Consider the following 12,897-nt stretch of genomic DNA (forward strand, 5'->3'; position numbering starts at 1 on the left):
TCTCTCAGGTAATAGTAGGCATGTTTCTCGGGAAAGTAAGAGACAGAAGCAGAATGGTATCTAATTAAAATGTTTACAACATTTCCCATGAGGTATAAGCTACTGACATTTTCCAGACTGCAAGCCAAGAAGTACTTAGGATTGTACACATGTACTTTGCAATGTACAGTTGCCATGAATGAAACATAGCTTAGACACAGTTCAGGAAATATGGATTGGATAACCTTTCTTTAGAACTTATAAATTAAAAGTTATGTCCCAGGAGAACTTACAGTGAGTTGAGCAGCTCAGCTCTTCTCATAGTAAATCAAGAATCCATTTGCTCTGCTTCATAGGCCATTTTCCTAGAATGCTTCCTAACATTGTATCTGAGTCTGCAAAAATTATAGGAGCTTTGCTGCATCTCCTTCTCCCAACTGCTCCAGCTGCTCTTATTTCTGCCAGAACGCTCTACTCTTTCTTCTAGTAGTCACATCATGGGTTTCCAGTACTATAATATTTCTAAGATGTGAATGATAATGTTGGTTCCTTAATTGCTCCTAATATTACTCATTCACACAGTCAAATGACAAGTGTTTATTGAGAAAATACTTATTCCAAGCACCCTGAGAGGGAAGGGAGTATGTCAATAATCAATGTACTAGTAAACAGAACTCCTGTTCTCATCAAGGTTATATTTTAGTTCAGAGAAGGGACAAAGAACAAGAAATAAGCAATCAATATTACCTTCTGTACTGATGAATACTATGATGAAAATAAAATAAATTTAGGGAAAAGACAGTGATAATGGGGAGGGTAATTTGGGCTTTTGCATTCAATTACTCACAATGCAAATTTTCACTTCCCCTCCTCAAGGATTAGTATTGTTCTAGAGTTGGTTCTTTCACCAATAGAGGCATTCATGAGACTACCAAATCCTCAGCTTATTTCCCATAGTACTTTTTTAAAAATATATATTTTATTGATTTTTTTACAGAGAGGAAGAGAGAGGGATAGAGAATTAGAAACATCGATCAGCTGCCTCCTGCACACCCCCTACTGGGGATGTGCCCGCAACCAAGGTACATGCCCTTGACCAGAATCGAACCTGGGACCCTTTAGTCTGCAGGCTGACGCTCTATCCACTGAGCCAAACCAGTTAGGGCCCATAGTACTTTTATATTATTCTAAAATAAATGTTTTTAGGAGAATGCACTTTGTCATTTCAAGCTTAATTTCCTATTAGCAATACATATAGGTCTTTAAATTGTTATGTATAGCATCATCAATCCCCCCTTTCTTACTCACTTACCTCCATATCATGCCCAGAGCTCCTCTTCTAATAGCATCATCTCTTTTTCTACTTATAATATTTCAAAAAAATAAACAAACCAACAGATAACCTTTTTGAGGAAAGGGAAAAACAAAACAAAACTCCTGAATCATTGAACCAGAATTGATTCTTAAGCAAATTGTTTCTTTTACTAATAACTGTGAGTGAAAAGGTGGCAACATACAAATATTCCTCCCTTGAACAAAGAAATGAATTGCAGTGGAACGGGCAGAGAAGATGTTTTATTATTTCAATAACATCAGTTAAAATAATATTTCAATGCTTTGGAACTGAGGAAAGCATTCCAAATTAAGTTTTTCCCTTCATATCAGGCATTGTGTTAGGTTTAATACTAAGCACAGCAGATAAAGTTTCTGTGCCCATAGTCTGTGCAGTTATGCATCTTTCCATGTTGATAAATGTTCATTATCACATAAATATCTAAATTTTTATTCCATTTATTACTTAACCTTGCCCTATTGCCAGATATTTTGTTCATTCTCTACCCTTTTCCATTACTTACAATAATTTTCCACCTGTGAAGAGACCAAATGCCTCTTGACTCCCATCTAGGTCACCTTGACCTCCTACCCTCTCATCTAGTTTAGAGCCAGTGGTTGGACTGATTGAAATAAAGTCATTCACACTACTTTAAGGAATACTTCCCAGGCACATTAGAAGGAAAGTTTAATCCAAAATGTGCAGTGGTGTTTGGTGTTGTCAGAGTCAGCCAACATCAATTCTTTAAAAGCCACTTTAATGAAAATCAACTTGCCAGGTACTGAATTTATGGAATGAGTTGTACACACCTAGCACTTCCCCATTTATGAACATTTTATATGAGTGGATGAGCTTTCCCGCTAAACACAAATATCTCTCTTTAGTTTTCAGGACTTACACTAAGACAGTTCACCTTTCTGTGTCCCTGATTCTGCCTTCCCATGCCTTTGCCCTTGCATTTGCACTCAAATCTCCTCCTGCCTCTTAACTGTCTTTGCCCCTGCTCATGCCTCTGGCAATAAATAGCTACAACAAATTATCCAAGACTGGACCTGACATACGTTTCTCATAGTTTTCTGAGAATTGGTCATTTCACAAATTGGCTTGAGCTGTATTGTTTAATCTTCCCCCTGCCCCCTGCATTAAACCATTACTGGAAACTTGGCTTTTATTTGAAGCTTTCAGAAGTAATACTTGCTTATTCAAGGTCAAACCACCTTTCTTTATCTAGCCTAACAACGGTTTATATATTACATAGAGCAGAAAAATAACTTTACAATATTCACTTTCCTTTCTCACCAGATCAAGCAGTATCCTGAGAGTTTGAAGAAAGAGAAATATATATATCCATGAATAAATATCCATGAATAAAGAGGACTTCCTAAATTTGATTTATAATTGATAACTTTACCTGGCATTTTTAGCCTATTTGTTTTTTTAAAAAAATCAATTTTACCTGCAAAGCATAGATGCAACAAGCTGAGTCATCATTTCTAATTTTTCACAAAACCTTCATAGGCTAAATTCAAGAATAGGTACTAGAAATAGTCTCCAGAAAGTTTTTCCTCATTCTAATATAGTTGACAATCCACAGTCACAGCTGGATTTCAGCGGGTTACAGAGCCACAGAGCTGGTTGGTGAGCCCCATGACTCCGCCTCAGTAAATAGGAGTTTCTTGAAAGTGTGAAAAGCCAGAAATGAAATCCTAATTTCATACGGTAGAAATATAAATTAGAATCTCATCTGTGTGTTGCATTTGTATGGACGTTGATGGTAGATTTTGTTCTTCCTCTATCATTTCATCCCTTGATCTCTTTATTCTTCAGCACAGGGAGGTTACAGGCAACCCAGTAGTGGAAATATTTACTATTTTTTAGAACAAGAGGAACAAAACACAATCCAAGAAAGAGACTACCTTGCACTATATAGAATTTAAAGTAAAAATTACATAAAAAGGACATAATTTAGTATTTGTTTTCCTACTTGATAAAATAAATCATACATAAGATATAGCAGTTAGTATAGTGGCTTAAACACATTTTCTCTGTAGGAAGTATTCCTGTGACAGTAGGGCAATATGAAAAAGTGTCTGTAATAAAAATAAAAATGAATGCAAAAGATAACTCAGCATCTATGACACCTCAAATATAATATTGTAACAAATATACATTTATTCACAAACACACACACACACATATATACATATATACTGTGAAATTTTATTATGATAATATCAATATGTAATTTCACAGTTTCCTATTATAATTTTCTAAAATATTAAACTCAACATTTAATAAGTTCAAAGTCTTTTGCCCCACTCAGGTATTATATTAAAATGTCTCTACGTTTTATAATGCCAACATGCAAATAAGCACTAGCCTAGCCATTAAAACACATTAATCAAGTGTTGTTTATTCTATCTGAACTCATTGAGGTCATGCAGATAATGTTACCTCTTTTCTGACTGTATATGACATCGTGGCTAAGGAAGTTTATATTAACCCAAATGCTCAGATAAGAAATTATCTAGGCAAGTTTATTAACATATTCCATATGTTAAACCCTTACCTCACATCTATTTGTTCTTTGCACCTTGCTGAGAAAACTCTGTTTTGGTGTCTAGTGGATAATATTGGATCATAAAAATTCCATTTCTTGTTTTGATACTCTGCCTTGTAACGAAAGATGTCTTGAGGCCAAGTTCAAGTTAATGAGCCTAAAGAAAAAGTCTGTTGGGGGAAGTGGAATGGCTCTCCTAGTTAGGTTTTACTCTTAAAAGAATAAAAGTCACCCTAGCAGGTTTGGCTCAGTGGATAGAGTGTCGCCCTGCAGACTGAAGGGTCCTGGGTTCCATTCCAGTTAAGTGCACATGTTCAGGTTGTGGGCTTGATCCTCATTATGGGGCTTGCAGGAGGAAGCCGATCAATGATTCTCTCTCATCATTGATGTTTCTATATCTCTCTCCCTCTCTCTTCCTCTCTGAAAATAATAAAAACACATTTTTAAAAAAAATGAAAGTTCTCTGACTCACAAGGACATTTGCTAATACTTCTTCCCAAACTAAATTATATGTCTTTAAATCCACACAAGACAATACCTTACTAAAACAAAAAAATTAGTAGACAATTCTATCATGACTCAGGCCTTTAGTGACAAAACTAAATGAAAAGCTATAACATAATACAAATTGGCACAGATTTAAGGAATAAAAATGTACAGTTCTTACTCTATCCCAAATGTTGCATTATGTTAGAGTGCTTCATTTTAGTTTTGTCACTGTCTTTTTACTTCCCTGTCCCATTTTTTTAACATCTCTTATTCTCTCCAGAATAAAAGCTAAAAATATCCAAAAAAGTCTGTGACCCAGGGACCGTAAAAATGTTCAAATAATACTAACGTAGAATCTAGTTTTCAAAAAATTTTAGGGATTCCAAGGTGACCCATCCAATTATCTGTAACCCTTGATGACCTTGTGGTTGTGATAAGCAGACATTCACATGATGTAGTATAATACCAGATGACAAATATCAATAGTCCTTGCACCAGTCAGAGACTATCTTCAAGCATCTGATCTCTAATGCCACTCTTGTTGACCTCCTGGATAGAAGTACTTAGAGAATTCCCAGACTATGATAGTGTACAGTTAAGATGCTTTTGACAAGAGGTAGCAGAATACACAACAGGAAGTGGCTGATGTAACGAGGTTTATTACATTCACATAATAAGTGCAGAGCCTGCTGATTCCAGGGTTTCTGCAGTAGCTTACACAAATGCCCAAGGTCATTCGACTTCTGATAAATACTCAGTGTGTGGGTGTTATCTTACCACATGGTTATGTAAATTGTCTCTGCCCTACCCCATGAGACAATTTCTGTATGTAAGGTTAAGCATGTAGGAAAAAAAAATGCATTTCTTTTCAGATGCCGGTCTCCTTCCTTTGGAGAAAAACTCATTTCCAGAAACCTATTAGAAGATTCCTCTTGTGAATAATTGGCCAGAGCCAATTCACATGGCTGTTTTAGATCAATGAGTGGCACCTTAGAAAGGGATCACTATGTCTGGGCTGGAGAAGAGACCCAACCTCCTTGTAAATACAATCATCCAAATGATAGCTGAATTAAATGAATGTTCAGCTAGTAAAGACTATCAGGTCTTTAAGATTTTTTTTTAATTTTTTTAGGGTGGTATTGGTTAACAAGATCATATAGTTTTCAAGTGTGACCTCTACGATGCATAGTCTGTGTATTGCATTGTGTGCCCACCAACCACAGTCAAATCATCTTCTGTCACCATATATTTGGCCCTTTTACTGTTTACTGCTCCCTACCCCCTTTATGATTTTTTAAAGCTTTTTTTTTTTAGAAAAAAAAGAGTTTGAAATAGTTGGCTATATTAGAGTTTCCTAGGGCTGACATAACAAAGTGGTGTTGCTAGCAATACTTAGCTTGTAGATACATCATTCCAATCTCTGCCTCTGCCATCACATGGCATATTCCCTATGTATTTGTCTTTTTGTCTCTTCTTTTCTTATAAGGACGCCAGTCCTATTGGATTAGGGCTCACCCTAATGATCTCATCTTAGATGGATTACATCTGCAAAGACCCTATTCCCAAATAATGTCACATTGGCAAGGATAAGAACTTCAACATCTATTTCTGGAAGACACAATTCAGCTGATAACACTGACACGGAAGGAATGCCTGGGGGTGTAGAATAAGGAAAATGACCTCAGAAAGCACAAAAACAGAGCCATACTTCAGGACACATGTGGTGGAAACTCATATATTACCAGAGTGTTGCCAGAGAGACAAACTATTTCCTTATACTGAGTGTTTGAGTCTCATCAAACAGGATTCACATGTCTACCTGTTATATCTAGATTGGCACCCATTGGCAGGACATAGGAGAAACTGACAGCACGCTTTGCTCCACATACCACCAAGCTTCCATGCAGGGACAATGGTGAAGGCGGGGGACATTCCTGAAGGAAAACTAGCTGTATTTACCAGGAGAAAACAAAAAAAAATTGTGAAAATAAGAGTAACACATATGCACTATATGATTTAGTCAATCCTTCTCTGTCTGCCCCCCGGTTGGCAACTGAACCCTGAGTGTCACACGGGCAGCGGGAAATAGAATGGTCTTGGTTCCCCTTGGACAGTCTGATCGTGAGGCTCTGTATAAGACATAGGGAGGCTGCTGTAGAGAAGAGTATGGCACACACAGTAGACAGTGCAAACTGGCAGCAGCTATAAACAAGTAGCCTGCTCATATCAGCAGGCGCCAGATGAATATCAGCTCTGGATAGAGATACAAATAAAATGTAATATTGACTGCCTTCTTTATGAATATTTTATAAACAGTCTATGTGTCATCCTTAGCATTGGAAACGAGTTATAGAGAAGGGAATTTAAAGCAGAAGAAAAGGATAAATAAGAAAAATATGAATATCAATTGTAGTTGTCACTTATAAAATATATATCAAATTAATTTGACTCAGTGTATAGTTTAACCTACTGGAATCAGCCCAAAGTTCCAGGAGAGAGGCAAAGGATAGAGATTAAAGAGACCAAGCTTCAGACAGATCTGGATTAAAATCTGGGTTCTGTTCATGGTTGTATTTAAAAGACATAGTATTAGTAAGGCATACAGTGCTTGTTATATAAATGCATGCTTACCCATATGTATTTGTTAAGTGAATGAATGACCAGTGAGTCAGTAAACTTGATAGGAGCTTATGGTGAATTCCATTATATTTGTAAACGAAATATTGAAAGGGAGAATGCACATAAACAACTATAATGTAAGTGACACTATACATAAACTATGAAACAAGAATGATCCTTGACTGACTCTGAAAATCATCTGTATACTGTGTCTAATCTCATGCATTCACTGAGCACCTGTCTTGTGAAATACATGTTGTTTGGTATTTCGGAAACACACTGAAGTTCAGGTCTTTGCCCTTGAAAAGTATGTAAACCATTTGAATTGAGGAAAAAGGCATATGCTTTTATCCATAGCAGATAGAAATTAGTCAGTAGAAGTTTGAATATCCCATTGAGAAAAACAAAGAAAGGATTGTTTTATCTTGACCAGGAAAGTCTTAGCCTTAAGATAAAAATGAAAATTGGGTACTGAAACTATTAGTAACATCTGTTTGTGATGTTTTTGGGTGTTTTCTGTTTTTGTTTTTGTTTTTCCTGGTAAAACAGGGATATTAGGAGAATAAAATGGTATATTGACTAGGTTACCAGTCAATAGGAATGGGAAATTAAACAGCCTTTGCTCCTTGCCCATTGATTCTTTTTCCTTATGAATTGGCAATCTCACCATTGACTCACATACTCTCCAAAGTCGAATGTGAAGTTCTTTTTACTTTTAAGAGCTGCCACTTAATTATTCAAAAAATACATTATGAAGAACAGAAAACATGAAGGTTAAATATGTCATAAAGCTTCATGTAAATAAACAACCTTAACTCAAATGTTGGAGAGGAACATGTGAATGATCTTTGCAGTGGCTCCTGAGTTAGATTAGCTTTACAAGGACAAAAAAGGGGACCATTTGGCTGCAGCCATATACTACAGCAGATTCCCTTCTCCCTTTGTGCCATGTACCCTTACTGAGCTCTGACTCTTTTTTTCTTTAGGTAAAAATGAGCAATCTGTGTGTGGGGGGGGGGGGAAGGGGGGGAGGGTATTAGTTTAGCTTACTTAACGACTCATTTCCCTGAACTATTTGTCAACATCTATTACAGCAAAAATGGTAAGGTAAAAATTGAAGGAAAAGGAGAAAAGAACACTTTCAAAAAGCATAACTGATTTTGTGCTGAAGGGTACTTAGGCTGATATATGGCAGTGTTCTGAAAAATAAATAGATATATCACTTCAGTACAAAACCCAAAGCCTTCTACTTACTAATTCCCTAGTGCTTAGTTAGGAGTTCAAATATTTTTGAAGACACTCCAGTATAAATTAGAATAGTCTCAGATGTTTTGGCACTGTAAATGGCCAGGCTAAAATTTACTTTTAATGAACCGTATTTTAACGATGGTCTCTCCTGTCTCCTTAAATGACAAAGAACTCATCTGACTTGGTAATGAATGTTCAGCTGATCCATTACCAGCTCTGCTATTTATTGTGCCTCTGTATTTTCCTGTGGATTCATGGGGATTTTAGTTGTATGGAGCAGGAGAGTGTCTAAGATTTAGGAAGAGAGTAAACATACAATCACTGGGACATGGACTCTCTGGGTAGAATACAAAAACCTAGTGCGACAATTTCCTTACTAAAACCTGAAGGTTTAGAGGCCAGAGAAAACATAAATAAATACAGAGGATATTGAACAGAATAAATAACCTGAGACAAGTGTGGAATCCATGACTTTGAGTCCACTGTAATTCCTATATCACTTCCTTGATATTTAAAACCAAAGGTTTAAGGAGAATTGCGTCCAAAGATGTCATAGAACTCAGCTTCAGGATTATTTGGATCGATGTATTTGGAATTGCTTTTGCTGTGTAAACTTAAATACACACAATGTTTTCCTCTACTGTTCTACCTATTGAATTATAAAACTCTTGACGTTATGACTAGATAAAGTAAAAGGTTATCTGATTTTCTCCTTTCGAACTTACAAAGAACTTCAGTGTTAAAACTGGAAATGTTTCAGGCAAATCAGAGTTGGTTATCTTCAGTATTTGCAAGAAAGAGCCCCTACACTGTAAATAAAGAAAGAAAACATTGAAAAAATTACCAATGGGAAGGATGCACAAAGTGTAATTTATTCCACATTTTCTTCTAGGTAATAAAAAGTGACTACGAGTTTAGAAAATTAAGTGTGCAGAATGATCTAGACATAGACATAGATATAGATATTTGGTATATAGCAGTGATGGCGAACCTATGACACACGTGTCAGAGGTGACACGCGAACTCATTTTTTTGGTTGATTTTTCTTTGTTAAATGGCATTTAAATATATAAAATAAATATCAAAAATATAAGTCTTTGTTTTACTATGGTTGCAAATATCAAAAAATTTCTATATGTGACACGGCACCAGAGTTAAGTTAGGGTTTTCCAAAATGCTGACACGCCGAGCTCAAAAGGTTCGCCATCACTGGTATATAGCTAGGTATATAGATATGCATAAAAATACACAAATTTATAAACAAACACCATAATATAGAGAGTGGTGTGACTCAGCAGAGTTTATCTGTTACTTTTGGATTCTAGGTCCTGGGCTGAGTGTTGTAGGAATACTTTGTCAAACTAATTTGAACATTATAATTAGCAAGTAAGTAAATTCAAAGAAGAATAAATTTATTGAATCTTTTTTTTCAGTTTCACAGTAAGAAAGGAGGAGATATTTTAGATTAATAAATATATGTTAGATTTGGAATATGGAAGAAATATATGCACCTTTATAAAAAAATAACTCTTTACTCATGATGTCTTAAGCATTTAATGAATTTGACATTTTTTCACGAACATACTTTTCAACCTTGTTCCGGGAAGCTCACTGTTAAAGTAGATAAAGCTGCCACTGTGTGTAGTCATAAATTGCCCAAGAATATTGTGTTGAAAGGTGATACTTTTAAGACATCTTTTATTTCTTTCATCATTTCATTTATCTAATTTGAATTTATGAATATCAAAAGACGGTTTGAAAAGGGATTGTGGAAAAGCTTCCAGTTAGCGGGCTTTCTGAAATGCACTTGGTTTCACTATATTGCTACTTCATTTGCTTCCTGCATTATACCACTATTTTGCTAAATTTTGCATTTGAAATGTAATTGCCTATTCAGTAATTCCTAGCATTAGTCAGATTTCTTGGATGACATAAATATTGATTTACTTTTACTTTGACTGATAAAAAGAATCACTCTTACTGAAGCATTAAAAAAAAACCCCTCTGTTGAGAAGTCTATTCAAAATGCTTTCATTTGAGCAATTTGTGTTCATAATTTTTTAATACACCAACTGTATTACAAAAGACAAATGAACTTGAATTGCTCGAGTAAAATTTGGAAAGATTGTTTTGTGGATTTTTGGCTGTCAGTCAGTCTGAGCAGCCGCCATCAGGAGGGTGGCCATCAGTATCACTAAGGGGATAGTAAGAGCCAGTTGGAATCTTTTATAATTGATGACAATGACTACCTATTTAAATGAATAAAGCAAAGGAATGGGTAAATTATGCTCTGTGTTAGGTGGGGATTTAATATTCCAGTATATTCATTTCATGCATAACATTGCAAAATGCCAAGGCTGAAACCATGAGAGCGAAGCAGGGTATGACCAAACTTCTGGAGAGATTCTTTAATCCTATACTATACTCTAGTCTTATTTTGTTTCACATTAGAGGCAATGTAGTTGAAGATAGGGATTATTTCAGTCCATTTATTTCCTAGGTGTAAAACAGCATTGTTTAGCTTTATGAACACTTTAGGTGGGATAATTGTTTGGTGTGGGGGCTGTCTTGGAGAACATTGTAGGATGTTTAGCAGCATCCCTGGCCTCTACTCACTAGGTGCCAGGAGCACCTCTCAGTTGTGAAAGCCAAAAATGTTTTCAGACATTGCCAAATGTCTTCTGTGGGTCAGATGTCTCTAATTTTGAACTACTGGAGCCAACTATTGTATCTTCTTTCAACACTTAAGCATCCTATCTAATAAAGAGGGAATATGCTAATTGACCCTCATGCCATCACAAAGATGGAGGCACCCACAGCCAATAAGGAGGGAATATGCTATTTGACTGCCCTGCCCTCAAAGATGGCAGTGTCCTCAGCCAGTAAGGAGAGAATATGCTAATTGACTGCCCTGCCCTCAAAGATGGTGGTGCCCACAGCCAATAAGGAGGGAATATGCTAATTGAGTGCCCCACCCTCAAAGATGGTGGTGCTCACAGCCAATAAGGAGGGAATATGCTATTTGACTGCCCTGCCCTCAAAGATGGCAGTGTCCTCAGCCAGTAAGGAGAGAATATGCTAATTGACTGCCCTGCCCTCAAAGATGGTGGTGCCCACAGCCAATAAGGAGGGAATATGCTATTTGACTGCCCTGCCCTCAAAGATGGCAGTGTCCTCAGCCAGTAAGGAGAGAATATGCTAATTGACTGCCCTGCCCTCAAAGATGGTGGTGCCCACAGCCAATAAGGAGGGAATATGCTATTTGACTGCCCTGCCCTCAAAGATGGCAGTGTCCTGCAGGCTGGGCTGAGGGACACCCCCACCCAGTGCATGAATTTAATGCACCAGGCCTCTAGTATCATTTAAAAATTGCATTACCACAATAACCTGAAACTATACAACTGTGTAGAGTCTCAAAGTAGGAAGATAGAAATATAGGAAATAAATAATAAGAAGAATAAAAATAGAATAAGAATAAGAATAAGGAAGAAGAGGAAGAGGAAGAGGAAGAAGAAGAAGAAGAAGAAGAAGAAGAAGAAGAGAAGAAGAAGAAGGAGAAGGAGGAGGAGGAGGGGAAGGAGAAGGAGAAGAAGAAGAAAAGGCTAGGTCAAACACTTTACCCTTAACTTTGAGAATGGTAGAATGGTAGAAGGCATGTCATCCTTTTACCTGACATCTGCCTGCATTATCACCTACTGTACTTCATTTGCACGTGTTCAGCCAATAGCTAAGGACTTCATGAACTTGGCTCAGTGAAGGGTCAGACTACCATGCTAGTAATTTTGCTTAAACAAATTCTCCATTGCATTAGGCACGAATAAGCTTATCTTTAATGTCAGGCATGCCTATCATTTGATTCCCCCTCATTTTCTTCTAGGATATGTGTGGGCACTGAAAAGGCAGTTCTCTTTGGAGTCAGTTCCTGATAATGCACCTTCCATATTCTGAATTCAACACTACTTTCACATAATTTTTGTGTGTTCATTTTTTTAAAGTTTGAGTGCATGTATTATCTTTATATCAACTGTTGAAAAAAAATGATCCTAAAACTGTTGAAAAAATGATCCTAAAACTAAATGATCCTTAAACAGTAATGTTTAAAGCAGTGGTTCCTCAGTTATGGTCTACTGATCCGTAGCATCATCCTCACATGGGAACTTGATTGAAATGACAGCTGTTGAATGCCATCCTAGCCTCCTGAGCCACAAACTCTGGGGGTGCTTTAAGAAGCCCTCTAGATAATTCTAACGTACACTACGGTCACAGCCAACCCTATGAGGGTGGCAGAAACTCCAAAAGGAAACACAGACTTTCCGGCTTCAACAACCAGATGAAAGAGTTTGTGGCAACCACCGAAATTGAAATGGAATCCTGGGACGGAGCGCCTATGAGAGACAATCAAGTTTTGTGTACAAACTGCAAACACTTCTAGCTGACATCTGAAAAATGCAAGCACAGAACTGGTTTGGAGCTGACTCCAAACAACCTACCTAAGAACAAATTAGCTGAACTGAGATCTGAACTGTTCTCCTAGAGAGAGAATTTTCCGTTTATGTCCAGGCAAGTTAACTGCCTGCCAACCTAATACCAACAAACAAAAATCAACATTTTCCAGCAAAATATAACAGTATAGAATTCCCACAAAATACAATCAAGGTACAATCCTAAA

Source organism: Myotis brandtii, unplaced genomic scaffold (assembly GCF_000412655.1).
Source record: "Myotis brandtii unplaced genomic scaffold, ASM41265v1 scaffold32, whole genome shotgun sequence".
NCBI classification, from domain to species: domain Eukaryota; kingdom Metazoa; phylum Chordata; class Mammalia; order Chiroptera; family Vespertilionidae; genus Myotis; species Myotis brandtii.